General features: G+C 49.4%; 2 long non-coding RNA genes and 1 pseudogene across 3 annotated transcripts in view; 1 reads left to right on the top strand and 2 right to left on the bottom strand.

The window, feature by feature from the left end:
- Nucleotides 1–249: 249 nt before the first annotated feature.
- On the bottom strand, nucleotides 250–3,495 carry LOC149370091 (uncharacterized). The gene is made up of 3 exons (XR_016290968.1): nucleotides 2,891–3,495; nucleotides 2,707–2,823; nucleotides 250–952 (listed from the first exon to the last, which is right to left on the bottom strand). It is a non-coding gene; the product is annotated as an uncharacterized LOC149370091 (long non-coding RNA).
- Nucleotides 3,496–4,620: 1,125 nt separating this feature from the next.
- LOC149370088 (uncharacterized) overlaps nucleotides 4,621–21,684 on the top strand; it is a 55,406-nt gene continuing 38,342 nt past the window's right edge. Inside the window, exon 1 of the long non-coding RNA XR_016285502.1 lies at nucleotides 4,621–4,640. This is a non-coding gene — a long non-coding RNA (uncharacterized LOC149370088). The remainder of the gene's footprint in view (nucleotides 4,641–21,684) is intronic.
- Nucleotides 11,293–14,859, bottom strand: LOC149370090 (uncharacterized; annotated as a pseudogene). Its single transcript, XR_016290957.1, has 2 exons — nucleotides 14,674–14,859; nucleotides 11,293–13,509 (listed from the first exon to the last, which is right to left on the bottom strand). The product of XR_016290957.1 is annotated as an uncharacterized LOC149370090 (transcript).

Here is a 21,684-nt window from a genome sequence, read left to right as displayed (position 1 = left end):
CTTAAGCAGGACGCGCTTTCGACGAATTGTGACGAAAATCAGCCGGCGCCGGGCTCTGAAACGGTGACGTTGAAAACCGCGAATGTGCATTGTACATCACACTAAAGGAATCGCATTGCGCAGCTTATCGAGGGTCTTGTGTGATCATACTGCAATGCACGAAGCTCCTGGCGTTGGCGCGAAGTTTTCAGGTGAGGTTTTTCAAGATATATGTGCACTCAGCGCAAAATAACCGCTCGCTACACTACACTGCAAACCGAAAAACACCCGGATAGGAGTAAATGGCTCATCGCGTAGCGCACTCCCGAAAAGGGGTTTTTATACTCCTCAGAATAGGAGTATATCGTCTACTCCTCTGCTTGAAGGGATACTTTCGGAGTGCTAGAAGGAGTAAAGTGTTACCGCTCTGCAGACGGGAGTTTATTTAGGAGTAAAGTTGTGATCACAAAGGAGTTAGCATGGCAATTAATAGAAGTATTATATACTCCTTTGCAGCTACTTTTATAGTACATTTCAGGAGTACGTGCCTGTTCCTTTTAAGTAGTTTTGACAGGAAATTTTTGGAGAAATTTTTCTTACTATAGGGTTACATTTATGATTCCCAGATGAGTATATTACTTCACTTGATGCGGAAGCCGATTTGAAATAAAGTATTCGTATGGAAGGCTCATTTTAGAGCTTGATATTCCAGGATAAATGCGTCGATGAACTTAGTGATTTATTTCGAACAATATTTTATTGGGTACAAAAAATTTGAGACATGTGTTCGGCAGCTTGCTTTCGACGGTTACAGAGAACCAACGTCTTGGCCCCTGTAGAAAAGAAGAGTGCCTTAACCCACGCTGTCTTTGGGTACATAATTTAAATACCCAAAGGAATGAAAATAGAGATGCCACACTTGAAAGCAAGGAGGGAACCTTGAAATGCTTCGCTGTCAACATACAGGCTCCTTCTGAAAGAAAGATTAGAAAAACAAATGCATCAGTGGAATTGCACCTCTAAGCTTGAAGTATGACGTGCTTCAAGTGTAGAAGTCAACCGTTCAGAGTGCACTTTTCAATAAAGTAGGTATTATTGAAGTTTAAACTTTTTTCATGACAAAAGATTAGCTAGCAGAACATAGTAGGTAATGAACTAGCTAATACATACCTGTACCCTGTCGGATGACAGCGCCTAAACGCGGTTTTCAGGGAATCACAAATTCCAGAGAGCCGCTTTCGTAAACGTTAAGGCAATACGGCGAATGGGAAGCAGCATCGATAGGGAACATTTTTTCCGCAAAGCATAAAACTGAAAAAAAAAATAAAATGGTCTTACGGAGGCACTTGCGCATTCGCGCTGCCTTTGGCTGCGTTCCTGCACCGAAAGAGGCCTCGAGATATAACGTTTTTTTACTTGTCAGAGGTTCCTGATGCTTTTCAGGCACCATATCAGAACCAATTACTGAAATCAATACATGCAAACAAAAGACAGCGCTTTGCATACACGCAGCGGAAGCTTACATGCAATTTCCTTGATGGGAGAGCCCGCAGCTAGGCATTTTCAGGACGTCCTCATTCTGTGTATAGGCCAAAGGCACGGCAAGGGTGACTGACATAGCAGGCATTGTTAGGAATAGAAAGCTACCACCAGACCCACCCTCCCGCCGCCACCTGTCTTCTGTTAAGCTTTGCCCTCACATTCGTGGCCAGGGTTCAAAAGAAAACATTCTAGACAGGTCTATCTGGCTGGGTAAGGAATATACTTTCGGGAAAGAACGCCAACCAGAAAAAAAAAAACATGTTTGGGAATCTTCTTGGTTCTTTCAGCAGGTGTGACTGCGAGTGAGTCACAGCTTGCCTTTTTTAAGCCTTCGGTTAGTCATCCGCCGGGTCACTGATCGTAGACAGTTGATGCAAGGTTAGTTCCCTCGAAGTCAGTCTTGTCAACCCGCGCTTCCTTCCTTGTTCATTTGTTTGGCATCCGCTTTGTGCTGCTTCAGTTTTTCTGGGAAATGCTTGCTTTCGCCAATGTACTACGTCCAGCACGAGCAGGGGATCTCGTACACTGGCGTAAGCTTTATTCTTTTTCTTTCGCTGCCTTCCTGGGATCAGCAGTCTGAACCGGAACGCTTGCCTCCAAGAGTTTCACATAATGGAATGTGTCCGCAAACTGCCCGCGAAGTAGAAACTTCTTTTCACATTTTTCAAATGCGAAGAGCTTACAAGATACCACATTTTGGAACTAGACGCCTAACCATCCAGAAAAGGCAACGTTCAGTATGGTTGAAACCTCATGTCCGCTGCCGAAAATCGCTGCAACGTTAAGATGCCACCAACTCGGAAAATGTAACAGTTTAGCTAATCTCCGTGAGCGCTAAGGCGTCGCCATGTCCTGTGCTATGACTGAAAAGAATAAAATCGCTTGCATTGTTTGCATAACAAGGCCCTCTTAAAACACAGGAAAGGAAGCAACCGATTAGGGCACGGTTCTCAGCACTGTTCGTAATAACGTGACAAAAATTCACAGACCCCAAGGCTGTGCATTTTCACCTGTCATTGCCTGTACAGCTTTTCCACATTCATGGGGCGTGAACGCATGAAGAAAATTTGGTCCCTAGAAGAACTGACCGTACTTCCAGCTGTACATGTTAGCGTAACAGCCACGACTGCAGTGCCACACTCTTTTTTTCAGCCGCATGCAACAACAAATTTCTCAGATACTTACTTCATGCCTGCTGTGTGAGTTGGCTCCACCGGACCACAATGAAGCCTTTGCTGTTTTGCTGCTCTCGTTAATCCTTTCATCTCGGCGCACCCGTGGTTCACAGCAAGTCTACGCACACTGAAAAGGGAGCGGCGTTAAGTGCATGCGCGTCTATGGCATCAAAGGAGAGTTTAATACTGCTTACCAGAACACACGACGATGATAATCCGGTCTTTAGTATTCTTGCAATACAGCGAAAGAACGAGGGGCCGACGATGTCGAGAAAACTGGTGCGTCACACACACATCGCCATGTCGGCGCGGCGAAACGGCAGCAGCCACACTTGTATGCTGCGTAGACAATGAATGACTAGCCGCTGCTTCAGCACATATTGCTGGCTTGAGTGAGACGTTCATTGCAGCACGTTGCTGCTAAGGTCGATGATGTCCAGTCTTACGTCACGACAAGAGCGCGCAAAGGAGCGGGTGGCAAACTGGCGGCTTCGGGGAGGTCGACGCGTCACACACCGCCATGTTGGCTCGGCTGAGCTCGGCTGGCTAAGCCTCTCGCAGACTGCCGTCGCAGGCGATGCAACACCAAGCGTTCTCCGAATGCACTGGGGGCTTCACAGGCACTGTCTGTGGCGCACCTTGGTGCGCGAGGTTGCGGCGATCCGGTGTCTTGTAACATGACAAACGTGCGTGAAGCAGCAAAAGCACAGGCGAGCAGGCAGCGACGACAGAGCCGGCGTCGTCACCTGCAAGTGCAGCGAACCGGCAGCTGCCACTAGGCGGCGGGCAGACACTAAGGAGTGCAAGGAGGCTATGGGAGTGCATAAAGGGCCTGAAGGAGTATTGAAGCCGACATACTCCTTCTTGGAAAAGTAGTAAAATCAGGTAAATGCTTTATTTTACTCCTCGATTTCGCGACGGCAATAAAAAAGGAGGATTTCCTCTTTTTTACTACTTAAAGTCGATTGCGCAATTTTCAATAAGGAGTTTAAAAGCGGACACTAGCCATTTATATTCCTATTTGGGCTTATTTGTGTTTACAGTGTACCGTATGTAATCGCGCCCCCACTGAGAATAAAATAGCCATGATAATGCGTGATGCTTGAACCCGTGCTTTAGTGCGCGAATTAAAACGACAACGTCACAGAGTTCGACTTGCCAACACTCTCACAAGTGCCGATTCTTGCTGTCATCAGCGCTAGACTTCAAGCGAAGCTGAGGACGTGGTAGGTGTAAGCTGGCGCTCACTGAAAACATCTACATTCGGTAAAAGACCTACAGTGAAAACAACACAGCAGGTGAAGCTTGCCTTTTGAAATTCTACTCGCAAGTTTCATGACAGCTATGCCGACATCAAGAAAGTACTCATAGCAAACGATGCACCAGCTCGACGAGCTCGATCGAGCAAAAGATGGAATCCGGAAGTTGTGGGCGGGGTGTTGCCAGGCCGCCAAGCACTTTCGCATATAGTCTATTGAGCGCATTGTCTCTTCCACGCTTCGTTCTTTCGTTCTTTGTCTTTCCCGCTCTCTATAACGACTAGAATCTACTGAGACGAAGCGCATATATATATATCCCCCGAGGCGACACCTCCTCTCCCTCTACCCCAGCGGTGACGGCAGCGGTGTCGACGGCGGCGCCATCTGTTGGAGCGCGGCTGCGGTGTTGCTAGTCAACGGAGGCTCAAGGTCATTCGTAGGCCACGGCATACTGCTGAAGTGCGACCACGCGACGAACCGAGCTGGCTGGCTTGTGTTGCTTTCGCAACAAAACCAGCGTCGTCCTCATCCCTCTGTCTGCGTCCTTCCGCTGGTTATTTCTTTAGATATAATTAAGCGCGCCTCGTCGGGCTTCCTGTAATTCAACGTCCGCTTAATTGACCCACTTTGGCCTACTAATACACTTAGGTTACGAAGATCTCATTGTACCGAATTGCAGCTGAAGGTAGTATTCTTTCGTCTTTTTGCGGTGTTCATATGATGATCGCAACGAATAGTTTGTGACAGTCCTCAACAAATGTGTAGAAAGAAACCACTTTTGTTAGCTCATTCGTCTGTTGCCACGCTTTATTTTATCGTTCTTCGCTGCCTATTGCACTCTCTGTGAGACGTCTTGTGAGACGAAAGTGCTGCACTCTCTGTGGTGCACTCTGGTGCAAAGTGGTGCACTCTCTGTGAGACGAAAGTGCTGCTGCTACAAGTACGAAGATAGTTTTTCAGTTAAGCCCGTGTAGTAAAGATGTTCAAATGCAGCAGCGAACATTCCTGAAGTACAAATTGGTTAAGACCCACCCATCTGCAGGTCGTGCTGTATAACTTAGGCTCTCTTTTTAACACTCAAGGCAAACACTGGCCGGTCCTCATGAAGTTTTGCACATTGCCGGTGGCGCCTTCTACTTCGATTGTTTTTGTAACTGTAGTACTCAACCGTGCAAACTGAATCCCAGCACGAAGGCAAATTGCAAATGATAATGAAACACTTTGCTGAGAGCGAAGAAATGACGAAAACTGATTACAATTCTTTGTTACCATCATTCTGGTCGGTTGCAATAATTTGCACGATATACAGTCCCTAAGCACAAGAGTTCATTTAAAATGAGAACGATGAAACATCTAATGCAGAAAACTGCACAAAATGAAAAGCGGGTAGATATCGGGTTTGCGTACAACTAGAATAGCAAGAAATCAGTCCTTTACGATGATACCCATAAAGTGGGAGTTTTTGAAGCGAATCTATAAACTTTCAGCAAAGAATTGTCTTCACCTTTGCACGCATTGGTCCACGCTGAAATTATACTCAGGCTCCTGTTGCGTTACCTCACTCTACAATCGCGTGATATAATGCGCACAGCCAGATACTCTACAAGCATTCGCCGTGGTCGCGTTTCACTATACTTTACGCATCGAAAAGCAGGCATTTCTTCACCGGATTCATTCTTAATCTTTTTCGGCAGCCGTACGCCCGAATGAACGCCTCAGAGCTTTGCACCATCTTGTTACAATCCACCTCTAGAGGGTTCAGTGAGCCCTGCCACGCGCATGTCATTAAACAGAGTGTTAGGAAGAATACTTTGTCTTCTCAAAGATCAGAACCCAGCGGAATCTGCGGCATACCATCGTGAAGACGGGATGCTTTGAATGCGGCATAAGTGGTCTGAAGGGCAGGTATCTCCGGAAATATGTTTTTGGTGCCGTTGCTCTCGGAGCATCTCTGTCTGGTGCGATACGACCGAGCGGTGGACTCGGACAAGATGGAATGCACGATGCTTTTGTTGGGCGCCCATTTCAGTCCTTCGTCGTCTATGGATCTCACAAGTTGCAGCGCCATGAGAAAACCGAAGCCACCGTAGAACATTGCGGCCGTTCCATCATGGTAGTACGCAGGTGGAGTAGGTGCACCAAGAGCGATTTTGACATGGTTCAGTAAGTAGCCATAGGCAAAGTACAAGGGGAAGTTCTCCCGAGTAAGTCGTGGGCGTCTTTGCAGTCCTGCGTTTGGTTCATTTGCACCGTTGTATTGCGTGAGACGACCCAGTACGCAAATACGGATGCATTTTCTGATATGTCCGAATAGGTCTCTTCCAGCGCATCATCGCTCAGCACTGAGTTCGGTGGCCACATCCTCATCTGTACGAGGACCAATTTCTGGGCGACCCGCTCTTCGCTCTCGATGTCCATCCAGCGGGACACGTTGACCTTGTCCATAGCCGCGGAAACCAGGTTGATGAATGCTGTGCTGATCATCTGGCGGTCTTTCATCGTGATACTTGAGACAGTGGCTAGGGACAGGACCAGCACCTTGAACGATGCCTCCACGTGGTGCGCACAGTACGCCGGGCGATGAGTCTCCGCCTGTTGCTTGCTCCCAAAGCGTGCGGTCATGAGCGAGATCTCTGCGAGTGGGGAGTAGAACTGAACCAGCTGCCACGCCAAGAGTGCCTTCAAATCCTGGTCGCCGTGCATGACTACGAGGCTGTTGAAAACCTGAAGTAGCACATTATCACTAAGAAGGACATCGTCATTTGGGGCCAACTGGCGCTGCAGCTGAAGACCTTCCTCGAAGCGTGGTAGCCAGTAGGCAGTAGAGGCGTACGGGACACGCTTGTCGACTTCGCTGAAGGAGAACAAAGAGGGAGTTCGGCTGAGAGACTTCGCAACACTGTTCACTTTGGAAAGGAATGTGTGCTCGAAGACACGCATCTCTTCGACGGCGCTTGTGTTCACATCGAGGTCCGCAGAGTAGGCGGCATAGAACGACTTGTAGTAGAGCAGGTAGCCTGGCGCCACGCGCAGGTGGTAGTTCAGGAGGATGGGCACGTAGGTACCGGGTTGCATGACGATGCGCCGCCGTCCGGATGAGCTGCCCTCGAACAGAGTGACTGCAAACCAGAAGGGCGCCTGCCACCGGTAAGCGAGTGACAGCGCCACAATGAATGCTGTCAGCGTCGTTTTGGAAGCTTTTGGCCACGCAAGATGTAGATCCTGGAGGAAGGCTTGAAGCAGGGGCAGCTGGGACCTGTGGACAGGGCGTTGGCCCATGCACATTTCGTACATGGCTATCGGCTTTCTCCCGGCTCGTATCTTCGTCGTGCCCATGCGCAGGGTCTCTTGCAGGAATCCGGAGCAAACGAAAGCCGAGAAGTCGTCGCAGGGGTCGATCGTAGTGTTACCGATTCTTTCGAGTAGACTGGCGTTGTAAAGACAGTCGGCGGTGTCACAAAACTTGTCGTGTTTAAGTAAGAAGGCGAGTAAGGTGAAAATCAAGACAATCATGAGGACTCCTACGACCACAATGGCTCCTGCAATTATTCGCCTGGGCACGACATTTCTTGGAGCTGTGATTTCGGTCTTCGGACTTCTTCTCTGCGGTAAAAAAATAGCACATATTCACTCACACGGAAAGTTTTTCTGTCTTCTAGCCTCTCTGAGCTTATAAAACACAGAGAATAAAATTAAATTAAAGTTTGCCTTTATCGACAGGGCTAAATGTCAGTTCTTTAAGGACCAGCTGCAATACTTTGGTCACATTGTCGACGTTGATGGCGTGCGTCCAGCCGATGATACAGCTGCAGCTATTTAAAATGCACCGAGGCCTAATGACCACACGCAGATGAGGTCCCTGCTCGGCCTAGTTAAGTGCTATGGACAATTTATTCCGAACCTGTTCAGCGTAATCACCCCGCTTAAGAGGATTTTACGAAGTGACATACTCTGGATGTGGAGCAGTGAATGCGATGGCGCCTTTCTTGAATCTAAGAAGCTGCGGTCCATGCCACCCGCGCTTACCCACTACGAGCCCGGATTGCCACAATTGTCTTGCGACGCATCGGCATATGGCATCGGAGCCGTGCTCTCTCACATCCAATCGAATGGTATGTCCAAGCGAATAGCGTACGCATCAAAAACTTTGAGTAAGGCAGTCTGGCTACAGCCAAATTGAGAAAGAGGCGTTCGCCCTAAGTTTTTAATTGAATTGAATGGAATTGAGTTTATTTCCGTTCAAAACAACGGAGGGGTGAAGAGTGCACGGAATGAAACCAAACCCCCAATATTAGCCTTCATTGATTGCGAAAAAGCATTTGACTCAGTGGACACCTCAGCAATTATCAGGAATTGCGGAATAAGGGTACACAAGAGCCTAATTTGAAAATGGTGGAGGATATCTAAAGGACTGCTCAGCTACAATAATCCTCTATAAAGTTAGCAATAAAATTCCAATAATGATGGGTGTCAGGTAGGTAGACACCATCTCGCCAATGCTATTCATCGCCTGTTTACAGGAGGTATTCCGAAGGCTGGATTGGGCACATTTTTGGATAAGAATTAGTGGAGAATATATGGTCAGTTTGCGATTCGCTGATGGCGTTGTCTTGCTAAGTCACTCAGGAGATGAGCTGCAAAACTTGATCAATGAGTTAGACATTAAGAGCAGAACGGTAGGTCTTAAAGTTAACATGCAGAAAACCAAAGTAATGTTCAACAGTCTCGGAAGGGAACAGCAGTTCACATTTGGTACCGCTGTACTGGAAGTCGCAAAGGAATACGTCTGCTTAGGGCAGGTAGTGGCCGCTGATACAGATCACGAGAGGAAATTGACTAGAAAATTAAGATTAGGGTGGAGCGCATGTGGCAGGCATAAATAGCAGTTTACCAATATCCCTGAAGAGAAAAGTAGACAGCCACTGTATCTTACCGCTACTCACCGATGGGGCAGAAACGTGGAGACTAACGGATAGATTCAGCTTAAATGAAGGGCAACGCAGCGAGCTATGCAAAGAAAATTGATAGGTGTAACGTTAACAGACCAGAAGCTGTGCGAAGTTGGGGAGAAAACAAACGCGAGTTAATGATATAATAGTCAAAATCAAGAAGAAATGGGCTTGGGCAGGGCATGTAATGCAAAGGCAAGATATACGCTTGCCCTTAAGGGTAACGGACAGCATTGCAAGAGAAGGCAAGCGTAGCGGGGGATGGCAGAAAATTAGGTGATCGGATGAGATTAAGAAGTTTGCAGGGATACGGCAGCCGCAGCTGGCAAAGTTGAGTATTAATTGGAGCGACATGAGAAAGAGGCGTTGACTAGAGTGGGCGTGGTCAGGCTGATGATGATGATAAAATTTTCACTGTGCCTTGAGGTGTGGTATACATGCCCTGCAGTGGGAACAGCGTGAACACACGACGAGGTAGAGACTAACGACATTTCGCCTGTGTTGTTCGTCTCCACCTTGTCGTCTGTTTGCGCTGTTCCCCATTTTTTTTTGTCATGTTAGACCAACTAGCTCGCAGCTGCACCCTCGCGAATGTATCTTTCCAACCATTACAAGTCGCCATGCAGCAGTAATATTTTTAGTGCTGCGAGAAGCGTTCAGGTTTTGGAAAATAAGTTATATAGGGCCCTTCGTTTTCGAGCAAAAGTCGGCGTTACCCGCTCGAAGAGATTTCTGGAAAGTAAGGTTCAACCCAACTTCCACACGAAAATCGAGAAACGTGCGTTTTCGAGCGCGAAAATTGGCTGTCGTCTCGTGCCTCATCCGGAGGTGCGTTTTGAGTCCACTGGTGATCAGAGACGACTTTGGACAAGGGGTGAGGGGGGTATCAGTCTGCTAGCCAACATTTCTTAACAGGTCCGCTTGTCGCAACGTCTGCTAGTGGACTGAGGTTCTCCTTCAACTCTTGCTCACTTTCGTTTGTGCTGTCGAGAATGGCATCCTCCTGCCGCCTCTCTAGCGGGCACCCTCTTTAAGCGTTTTTTTTTTATCCAAAATAAGTTCTAAAGTACGTTTGGGAAGCGAGAGGTCGATACAAGGGTACCGACCACAAATCTTTTTGGCATCACTGTAAATTGGTAAATTGGTTTCTGAGGAAAGGAAATGGCGCAGTATCTGTCTCACATATCTCGGTGGACACCTGAACCGCGCCGTAAGGGAAAGAGGAAAGTGGGAGGAAAGAAGAAAGAGAGAAAGAGGTGCCGTAGTGGAAGCCTCCGTAATAATTTCGACCACTTGGGTAACTTTAACATGAACTGACATCGCACAGCACACGGGCGCCTTTTGTGTTTCGCCTCCATCGAAACGCGACCGTCGCGGTCGGGTTCGAACCCGGGTACTCCGGCTTGGTAGACGAGCGCCTTAACCAGTGAGCCAGCGCAGCGGGTATCTAGCGCTAGCCATGCTAACAGTCCTGTTACAAAGCCCTTGTGCGTTCAATCAAAATGGCTGCTGTGATGCTGAATGAATGTTTTCGTAGGGCACAATGGCAAGCAGATTTTGAACCGACGGGAATGGAAACGTGGCTTATTCGTAACATGAACAGGAAACCTGGACAACGCCCAGTGATTGCCGTTAAGTTTAGCGTATTCTAGCGCTTCAGCGGCAGCCACTCCGTCATTGTCTTTCTTTCTTACGTCATGGTTGACGCCAACACGCTGTTGTTGGGTGTTAAAAAGACATGGGCCATGTGGTGACACCCAATTGAACTACAGAGGCGCTTGTCTTGATTTCTGGGTATTTACTCGACGAAATAATTCCGGGGGTTTTTGGGGATACGGTGGCCGCGGCTGGCACAGGACAGGGTTAATGGAGAGATAGGGGAGATGCCTTTGTTCTGTCATGGGCATAGGCGGCCTCATGATGGTGATGAATTATTTGGGAATATAAATGAATTCGACACTTTTTATTTTATTTTATTTATTCAATACTGCCAGCCTCCATTTGGTGGCCAAGGCAGGAGCGGTACAAGGATACATGGCACATCGCGACAAAACAAGCAAGTAAAATGCGAATAAAGAAGCAAAAGATAACACACAGGGTTTTATAGAAAAGCAAAGAGCAAGATTAAATGCACTCGGTTACCTAAAAATACAAAAGAAAGCAAACAAAAGAGCATGAATGAATACACTGCGCTTAAAGTGACGATATGACAGCAGATAAAAAAGACTTCTGATCTGTCAAACGGACCATGTCACACGGAAGCCCGTTCCATTCCAATATCGTTCTTGCAAAAAAAGAAAACTGATACGCTTTCGTTCGGCACCGTGGCACCATGATTGTCAAATTGTGTTTATTGCGCGTTGGTCGTGAAGTGTATGCCATGTAGGTCTCAAAATGAATGTTTTTTAAGTTATTAACAATCCCATGCAACATTTTTAGACGGTGCAACTTGCGACGAGATTGAAGTGTCTGCAGTTCAGATTGCCTCAATAGATTAGTAACCGAAACGTGCCTTCCATATGCGTTGTAGATAAATCTAAGCGCCTTCCTTTGAACGTCTTCAATGCTCTGTACATTTACTTGGGTGTGCGGATCCCAAACCACATCTGCGTATTCCAGTAATGGCCGTACGAGTACAGTGTAAGCTGCACTCGTACGCAGCTGCAGTGTGGTAATAAGCTGCAGTGTGGTAATAAGTAGAGGCTCCTTAGCAAATGAAAGTGGGTAAGACAGGCATGATCGTCCAGGCTTGACGCATCCCACCAACGCCGTCCTTCACAGCAGTGTTGCCTTCCAAGCAATAGCACTATTGTGTGCTGGTTACTTCTGCAGCAGAGTGACGCCTATAAGAAAAAAAAACATGGAAAAGCAGGGAATCGAATGCTTCAGCTGAAGCAAAACCACTGTCACTACAAGTTCCAATATGTTATTCGAATGGCCCGAGACCGCCAAAGAACTCCTGGCTAGCGCGTCATCGCGCCGAGTCTAGTCAACGTGAACTGTACGCCAACCGATGATAATCCCTCCTTTCGCTACAAGATGCCAGACAGGGGGCGAATGTTTAGCGGGTCACCTACGAAACATGCACGGCAAACTTTCTGCTGAATTCTCCTGTCTGTGCACAAGCAGTTATGTGCATTTTGTTTTTGTTGCATAATGCGACTTCACAATATTTAGTGTGCCCTCGTTATAAGAAACGTTCATTTCGTGGTCAGATAATTGTCGCTGTCAGTCTTCGGTCCAACTTTTTTGTCACTGCGCTAGCGTACGGATTTTGCTGGGCAGTTACGGGCGCTTATATTTCGAAAGTTACACCCAGTAGAATTGCAGCACCGCCGTGAACCAAGAGATTGGCGCCTCCAAATTTTCTACTCAGTTGGTGTAATTATACGCATCCAAAGCAGGCACGAGCGCCGTGAACCTCCTCCGTGATGTGACGCAGTACTACCTGCGTATAGTGTATTTTTTAAATCATAATAAATAATCGCAGTCGTAAGTTATTGATGAAATACTCTAGGTACGAAGTAATCGCAGTGCTCTACTGAGGCGCACATTTCTCAATGTCTCATTTCGCTACGTCCCTTCCCTCAAGCATATACATTCAAATACGGTACATTTCTTTTAAAATAGGAAATGCTTTATTTCCCAGAAAGAATAAGGAAAATAAGCGCTTATACACGCATCCGCAGCTTTGGCCAGACACGTAGCTAGAAAATTTTTACGAGGGGTGGCCAAGGTAACTTTTTGTATTAGGGGAACAGGGTGGGAGGGGGGGGGGGGGGCTCTTGTATACGTGCCTGCTATAGTTATAGATCGATTAAGAATGCAATATTTCATGCTCCTGTAAAGGGAGCAGCTCGGGAAGTCTTAATAGGGTCATTTGCAGTGTTCAGACTAAACGTGTACGGCTTCGTAACGTTTGCATTCTTATTTTTGCCATCAGATGTGGCGTACACTGCTTCGACCGCGGATCCCGATGTCTATAGGACCCCGAAGCACTGCTACGAGCTCCTGCCTAAGTTCTAGCGCATTTCGAGGAGATTCAGGTCAATGATTTCGGCAATAGATTTCGTTGCCTTGCGTTTGCAAATAAGTTGCTAGAAAAGTCACTCAAGCATTCACGATGTCGATTTTTTCGAAGAAAGACTGGTCTAGCTGCTCAGACGTGAATTTTCTCCCAACAGACGTCTTGGAACCTCGCGACTGCGTACTCTGCACTGTTGGACGACCACCTGCCACCGACGCAGCCAGCGCATCTTCCAGCCGCGAATGAGACTTTGTCGTAGCTGGAGTTAATTGTATCGATTCGTCCTCCTTGGATTGCGCAGGCCTCGGTTCGCCCGGTTCTTGCGGATGTTTTTCCTCTGCAGACGACGGAGCCGATGATAGTGGCAAGGATGTGGTGACATGAGCCACGCCAGATCCGGGCTGTCCGCAGGCCGCCCCAGTGTTGCCAGGGTCCTTTAAGGAAGATGGGTCTGCGCCAGCACTGGTGGCACTAAAGGCCTTGAGTGATGTAGGATTCGCCGACGAAGAAACAGCGAATCCTGCCCCGGTTTTGTCCTTTATGGGCCGCGTTCCTGCTTTCGCTTTCGTCGGAGTGACCTGCGAGGTTTATAATAATGTGACTTAGCACGAGAAGGGTGGGAGGGGCAAATTATTTTCATCGCCACAGCGACTCTGGAAACCGAGTGATGTAGAAGGGCAATGGCGATTACCGAGAGGACAGGGCGTCATAGAAGAAGTTGTTTAGTTTAGTTTAGTTTATGGGGTTTAACGTCCCAAAGCGTCTGAGGCTATGAGAGACGCCGTAGTGAAGGGCTCCGGAAATTTCGACCACCTGGGGTTCTTTAACGTGCACTGACATCGCACAGTACACGGGCCTCTAGAATTTCTCGTCCAAAGAAATTCTAGCCGCCGCGGCCGGGATCGAACCCGCGTCTTTCGGGTCAGCAGCCGAGCACCATAACCACTTAGCCACCGCGGCGGCCCTATAGAAGTTGTAAATTTCTACTGAATGATCATATACACTGCCTGGTAATGTCTCGTAGATGAAGCTATACATATTTAGGAGTGGGCTATAGAACATAAATGGCTAATTATTTTCAGCGAACAGTGGGTTATAGTTCGGCATTAAGGAAAACAAATGACGATGTGTCTGGAAAACCACGAGAATAGAACGGAGTGAGCGGAAATGCAAACTCAACATATAACACGTCTTAAACACATTGAAATGTTCATCACAGATCAGATCACAACTTCTCAACTGGGAATGTAACCTGCAATTGAGGACAGGTGACCATTTCAGCAAATTCTGTTTAGCCAAGCGTAATAACTGGAATCGCAATTTGGCCCACCCAAAAGACACTCTGAGTGTGATCACCACAAATCGCTGTGTTTTTGCAGCTGCAGGCAGAGGCTTCTGATTGAAATATTGGTTCACACTGAAAAGGGAATATGCTTAAGGTCCTCGCCAATCTTTCAAGAGCTGCTTTCTAGCCCTCGGTGCTTTAATCTTTCGGGCCTTTCAATAAAGATGACATTCGGTATGCATGGTGCATGGGGTTGGGAGTCCCAAACCTGTACATGGGTAAAATGCGACGTTGTAGTGGAGAGCCAGAGATTAATTTCGAATACCTGCGGTTCAATACCGCGCACTAATATCGCATAGCACACAGTTGTTCCTGAATTCCGGCATATTAAATTGGGGCCCCGATGCCGGGATTTGATCCTCAGATGTAACCGATGAACGATGAGAAGATCTCTTACCGTCTTTTGCGCACCGTAGAGCGAGGGCGTCTTCTTTGTAGAAATGGGCTTGGAAGTCCGTACAGCCGTGGTAGCTGGAGGTTGTCCACCACCATCATCGTCGTGCTGCCCGGCTTGCGTGCGCGAACTGAGTCGCCGTCTGCGTGAGGACATCGCCGCGTCCGTCGTCGACAACGGTGGGGGCATCGAAGGGGGCGACTTCGCTGCTGAATCTCGTTCTGGAGACTGCTTCGTCGTTGCCGGGACATGCTCACCAGTATGCTGCTGCTCGTTCCCTGCGACAAGGGAGTGGACAGCGGTTGGTGCGTGCCGGGCACATCTCATCGCGGCGATCGAGATGTTTCCATCAGTGGAATCTCTGAAAGAGGGCCCACCTGGTGGGGCTGCTGCGCTTGCTTCGGATGCCTTGGACCCGTGATGGCGGTGCTGGTGGGGCCTCCCGCCGTGCGTACGCCTGACGCTTTCGTTCGGCATCGCGGAAGGACCGTAGTCCGGCGAGGAGGCAGGACGTCCACAGAAAATCAGCATCTTGATTAATCGTTGGTCAGACGAGTCAAGGAATAACGCCGGACGGCCAGTCTTAATGGCGACCACCCGCTTTCTACTGCGTGCGCTCGCGGGCAGAGCACGGGAAGCGTTCAGAGCGCGCAGGCGGGGACCTGATAATGATGAGAACTTTGTCGACTGCGGCGAACCTGCTGTTGCCTAGGTGGTGGTGAAGAAAGTATTCGTGTTTTAAGGTAGCTAAACCGAGTAGCACGTGTTTAGCCTAGTTGGCCGATGGTTTTGCTTTGCTGGGTCGTCGGCACATCTGGCGACGCTATTTGAATTGGGATAACCTCTGATCGAGGTTAAGCTGATCTGATCTGTTCATGCCGCACATGGAAGTTGCTGAAGACGACGATATGCAATTCAATGCTCTAATATTTATGCCCGTTGTTTTTTTTTTTCATTCATTTCTTCCCATAATTTCTTTTTATCTATAATTCCGTCTTTAATCCCTTGGAATACGCACCCAAAGTTAAATCATTAGCTTGGCAACAAAAGGTAATCCATTAGCTTGGCACCAATTTACCTTCTTTGTGCTCTCCTCACTGAACCCTGGCCTATCCCCCGTCGTGGGTATGTGCCATGCCACCAAGGCAACAACAACAACGACCACAGGGGGATAGTGTGTTGCAGAGACAGAGCAATAGAAGCTCTTTAATCGAAAAACTGATAATTCAGTTTCAGACGAGGCGTGGTCGGCTGCGGCGATAGCATAGTGCCTTCGGCCAGTGAAGATCCTCTGTTCGCGCCGCAGCGCGTTCGAAACTCAATCGCGGCAACATTTACTTTATTTATGCATCGGCTGTTGCGCTATTTTCGCCAAAGTCACCCTTAAGGTCAAGCTTCAAAAAAAAAAAATCTCGGTGAGCAGATTATACCCCTGTCGCACAGGCGCTTTTAGTGTCACTTTCAAGGAGTGACATTCACCTGAAGTGTCACTCACGCAGCGTCACACGACGAACTTTAGAGACACTGGGTACGGAACGCACTTTTAGTGAGATATGCGAACTCACTCCAGTTTCCCGGCAAGGCGAGTGTGTAGCCTCAACAGGAGCGCTTCGGTGCAAAGAAAATGTTCTGGGAATTATAAGGCCTTAAAATCTCCATGTTACTGTCTTGATAGAGCTTTTTAATGGGAACATCTTTGAAGACATCAGCAACTAAAATAATGCGAACACTTGAACAGCTACCGTCGTTCTGCCAAGGGACGACGATCCTCTTCCACGAAAGGCCTAAGGATTCCGCGGGGTTTATGTGTGCAATTCTGGCGATTGTGGAAAGCGAATTCACAAGTTTTAGCTAATGCGAATCGAGAACGAGTGTAGTTTTGACAACATTGACGTGAAACCGACTATTGCTCACTCTGCACTGCGCGGATACAACGAACGGGATGCTATTGCGGGGCCCAGAGCGCCGGGCAATGCTATAGGCAGCCAGCAGCAATCGTCACCATCGTTTGCGGATGACAATTAGGTAAGGGCATTTCAGTTCATGCGAACGGTCATCGAACATATTTCTGGATAAAGTCATTTAAAACTAGGCATTCGTCAAATCGGAAAAAGCAAGAGCAATTAGCCAGAAGCGCCGCTCCCAGAGATGTCGACAATCCGGCTACCAAGTGTTTCTCAACCGCGCGATCACAATGACGCTCCCTACAGAGCTGCAGCACTGCACGAAAGAGCAAGGATACATCCGGTACAAAAATGAGATGATTTGATATAACTACAGCGCGGCTTGCGCTCTATATCATGTAAAAGAACATAACAGTTTGTAGACAGCGATTATTCCTGGGGAAATTTCGCGCCTGTGCGGTAAATAGTGAATAGGGCACTATAATCTTCGAGCACTCATTTAGGAAGTACACGGAATATTTGGTATAGATGCAGCAGGGAAAATCGAGCAACACATATGAAAATCAACATCCACAGAACCGAACCAGTATTCCTGCGTTGTTGTGGGCGGGCCCAAGCGATGAGTCCAGGGTTGCTGTTGGACCGATTTTAAGAGAAGCCAGAACTGAAGCTAAAAGTAGCCAAAAGTAGCCATGCCATTCATCCTTAGCGCCAAATTCGTAGCCCGATAGAACAGAAGCGATATTGACACATGCCTTCCTTAGAAGATGAGGAAGAACGCAACGGGCCATTGGAGAAAGACGAAGTGACTCTGCTCTGTCTCGTGCTGACCTGACTGGCTGCCGGTGTTCCTCGGCGCAGGAGACTTCTTTGTAACGTTACGTTACAAATCTGGTGGAGGTGCTGGGTACGCTTCCAGCGCATAATCTACCTCTCACTACGGAGCTTACTCCGGTACATCAGCGCCTCGGCCGCCGCCTGCGTGGAGAGCCCCCGGAATTTGGACCCCTTCCGGCCGCTACCAGGTCGACGCAGCCTCGGGCCCCTGTAACACCCGCGGCAATGACATCTGAGAGTAGGCTTCCCGCAAACATCCTCTGCCATCAGCCGCGAACACCACCGTCTTTTCATGGAGACGTGTTCGAGGACGCCGAGGACTGGCTTGAGGCCTTCGAGCGTGTGGCACGTTATAACGGGTGGACCGATGAGCGTAAGCTCCACAACGTCTACTTTGCTCTTGAAGAGTCGGCGCGGACATGGTTTGAAAACCATGAGGCTTCCTTTCCATCCTGGGAAGCCTTCTGTCGTGACTTGAAGACCACTTTTCCAAGCGCCGACCGCCGGGAGCGAGCAGAAGCTGCGCTGCACTCGCGCAACCAGCGCCAAAACGAGAGCGTGCGCATGTTTTATGAAGACATGACGCGTCTTTTCAAGCGCGCAGACCCACAGATGCCAGAAGACAAGAAGCTGCGCCACCTGATGCGAGGCGTGAAGCAAGAACTTTTCGCAGCACTAGTGCGCAGCCCACCGCGCACTGTTGCGGAGTTCCTCAGTGAGGCTACCACCATGGAGACGACGCTGCAACACCGGGCTCGTCAATACAATCGCGACGTGAACATCATTGGGTCCGACGCACTACCTATGCAGGGCGGAAGCGATATGGATGCACTACGCAACCTCGTCCGTGCTGTCGTGCGAGAAGAACTGCAAGCACTCCGGATGCCTTGCAACACGCCGTCCTTTCCATCACTAGCTGAAGTCGTCTGGGACGAGGTGCGTATGGCAGCTGAGCGAGTTCCTGACGTTTCCTACCAGCTCGACGCGAGACCCACCTACGCGTCCGTCCTACGTAGGGCTCCCACGCAAGACAACAGTATCAATACCGCAGCTCCAGCAATGGAGCCGCAGGGTCCTCCTCGCTACACCCCTGCGCCAACCTATCAGCGACCCCGTAAGAGTCAAGTATGGCGGGCCCGCGACCGTCGGCCCCTCTGCTTCCATTGCGGTGAAGCAGGTCACCTCTACCGGGCGTGCCCGTACCGCCGCGTCGGCCTGCGCGGTTTCGCACCGGACGACCCCTGCCCTCAAAATGGCGAGCGGCCTACTGAAATCGAAAGCCACCTTGCTGCGCAACAGCATCCTGTTACGTCCGGCTACCAAGAACGTCGGTCTACGTCCCCAACAAGTTACCGTTCCTCAAGTCCGAGCTATCCCCGACGCCGACGCTCTCCCAGCCCTCGCCGGGAAAACTAATGTCAGCGGCCTTCGGAGGCAGGGTCGCTGATGTCGCGAAATGTGAAGATCCTCCGTCCTCGTCACGCCGACTCGACGAGATTTCGCTGGGGTCAGGTAGCAACAGCATCCGACGGGCTACCTTCGACCAATACGACGAGATTCCGCTTGGGACAGGTGGCGACAGCATCCGACACACTACCTCCGATTTGCGCGTAAAGATTGATGGAGCCGATGTAACGGCGTTACTAGACACCGGTGCAGATTACTCGGTAATGAGCCACGGCCTCGCCCGTGAATTGAAGAAAGTTTTGACGCACTGGTCCGGCCCGAAAATTCGCACGGCGGGAAGTCCCTTGATTACCCCTGTAGGCAAGTGCACAGCGCGTGTCGGCATCCGGGGTTTTGTGTATGTCGGAGAATTCGTCGTACTTCGCGAGTGTTCCAAAGACTTGATCCTTGGCCTAGACTTCCTGCAGACTAACGGCGCTGTCATTGACCTGAACGAAGCGCGTGTGACGTTCTCGACGAAACGGGCCGTGGAGCGCATTGAAATCGAGGATCCGGAACTCAACGTTCTGCGTATTGTCGACGATGACGTGAGGGTGCCAGCACGGTCTAGTGTGCTTGTTCTTGTGCGTCATGACTTGTTTCACGACTACGAGGGCATCGCGGATGGGCACCTCCCGCTACTTCTCGAGAAGGAGATAGCCGTTGCTCGAGGACTCGTTCAACTCCATAACGGTTGTGCTACTGTCCTCCTGACGAATTTTGCTAAGGAGATGCGGCACCTCGCCAAGGAAACGGCTGTTGCCTTCCTTCACGACGTTACTGCCTCGCCTCGTTTATGCACCGCCGGGGCCAACCCTCAAGAGGAGGCTACATCTTGCCGTCTCCTTCAAACCGTTAAAATTAGCCCGGACTTGACGCCCGATCAAAGGAATCTTCTTTCGGATCTTCTGACTGATTTCGCAGACTGCTTCGCCACTGGCTCCAAGGTCGGTCGTACTCCTGTCGCCAAGCACCGCATCATAACCGATGAGGCCACGTTACCGGTATGCCAACGCCCGTACCGGGTTTCTCCTAAGGAACGTGAAGCCATTCAAACGCAAGTGAATGAGATGCTTGCGGACGACGTAATCCAGCCTTCGACGAGCCCATGGGCGTCGCCAGTAGTCCTCGTCAAGAAGAAAGATGGCACCCTGAGATTCTGTGTCGATTACCGGAAACTAAACAACGTGACCAAAAAGGACGTCTATCCGCTCCCCAGGATTGATGATGCCCTCGACCGTCTACGCGATGCCAGGTACTTCTCCTCATTAGACCTCAAAAGCGGATACTGGCAAATCGAGGTGGATCAGAGAGACCGAGAGAAGACTGCATTTGTGACGCCCGACGGCCTATACGAGTTTAAGGTGCTTCCGTTTGGTCTTTGCTCTGCGCCGGCCACGTTCCAACGTATGATGGACACGGTTTTATCAGGTCTGAAGTGGCAGTCGTGCTTAGTGTACTTAGATGATGTCGTCGTTTTCTCGCCTACTTTCGAGCAACACCTGGACCGGTTGCGCATTGTGCTTCAAGCACTCAAAGGCGCACAATTAACGATCAAGCCGGAGAAATGCCATTTCGCTTTCAAAGAACTTCGCTTTCTCGGCCATGTTGTCAGTGCACAGGGCGTTCTCCCTGATCCCGACAAGACTACCGCAGTGTCAAGTTTTCCACGTCCCAGCGATAAAAAGGCACTTCGGCGATTTCTGGGCCTTTGCTCTTACTACCGACGCTTCGTCCAAGATTTCTCCAAGATAGCTGAACCATTGACAGCACTAACCAGAGAAGACATACCCTTCCTGTGGGGAGGCGATCAAGAACAAGCTTTCCAGGAGCTCCGAAGCCGCCTCCACAGGCCCCCCATACTCGCCCATTTCGATGAAAACGCAGCAACTGACGTCCACACTGATGCCAGCAACGTTGGCCTTGGGGCTGTACTTATCCAGTGGCAAGATGGCGTAGAACGAGTTATAGCTTACGCGAGTCGAACACTATCCCGATCGGAGGCGAACTATTCAACGACCGAGAAGGAATGTCTTGCGGTAATCTGGGCCATAAGAAAGTTTCGACCATACCTGTATGGACGACCCTTCCGTATTGTCAGCGACCGTCATTCGCTGTGCTGGCTGGCCAGCCTCAAAGACCCGTCTGGACGCTTGGCTCGATGGAGCCTTCCTCTTCAAGAGTATGATGTTACCGTTGTTTATAAGTCGGAACTTAAACACCAAGACGCAGATTGCTTATCACGCGCGCCCTTAGACTCCGCTGCAGTGGAAAACGCCGACGATTTTCCCTTCATTGGGGCCATTACTCAATCCCATATGGCTGACCTTCAACGCAAGGACCAGGAGCTGGCGCCGCTCATCGAGTATCTAGAAGGCCGGGGTGGTCGGGTACCGCCTGTTTTTCGCCGTGGCTTGCAGTCATACACTTTACGAAGTGGGGTTCTCTACAAGCGCAATTTTGAAAGATCACAAGAGACATTCCTGCTCGTAGTACCTATGGACCTACGGCCTGACATCTTGAGCGCTTGTCACGACGAACCATCCGCCGGCCACTTGGGAGTTAGTCGCACGTTTGCCAGAATTCGGGCGAAGTATTATTGGCCGAAATTATTACCTTCAGTACGATCCCATGTTAAAACCTGCCGTGACTGTCAACGTCGAAAATCTCCCCCCATGAAACCAGCCGGATTTCTTCAACCTATTGCTCCACCGAAAACTCCTTTCCAACAAGTGGGAATGGATCTTCTTGGCCCTTTTCCAAAGTCAACTAATGGAAAGCGTTGGATTGTTGTCGCGACGGATTACCTGACCCGGTATTCTGAGAC

Source organism: Amblyomma mixtum, chromosome 1, assembly GCF_055824585.1.
Source record: "Amblyomma mixtum isolate Tamu chromosome 1, ASM5582458v1, whole genome shotgun sequence".
Lineage (NCBI taxonomy): Eukaryota > Metazoa > Arthropoda > Arachnida > Ixodida > Ixodidae > Amblyomma > Amblyomma mixtum.
Note: the sequence above shows the minus strand (reverse complement) of the source record. Positions and strands in the feature narration are given on the sequence as shown.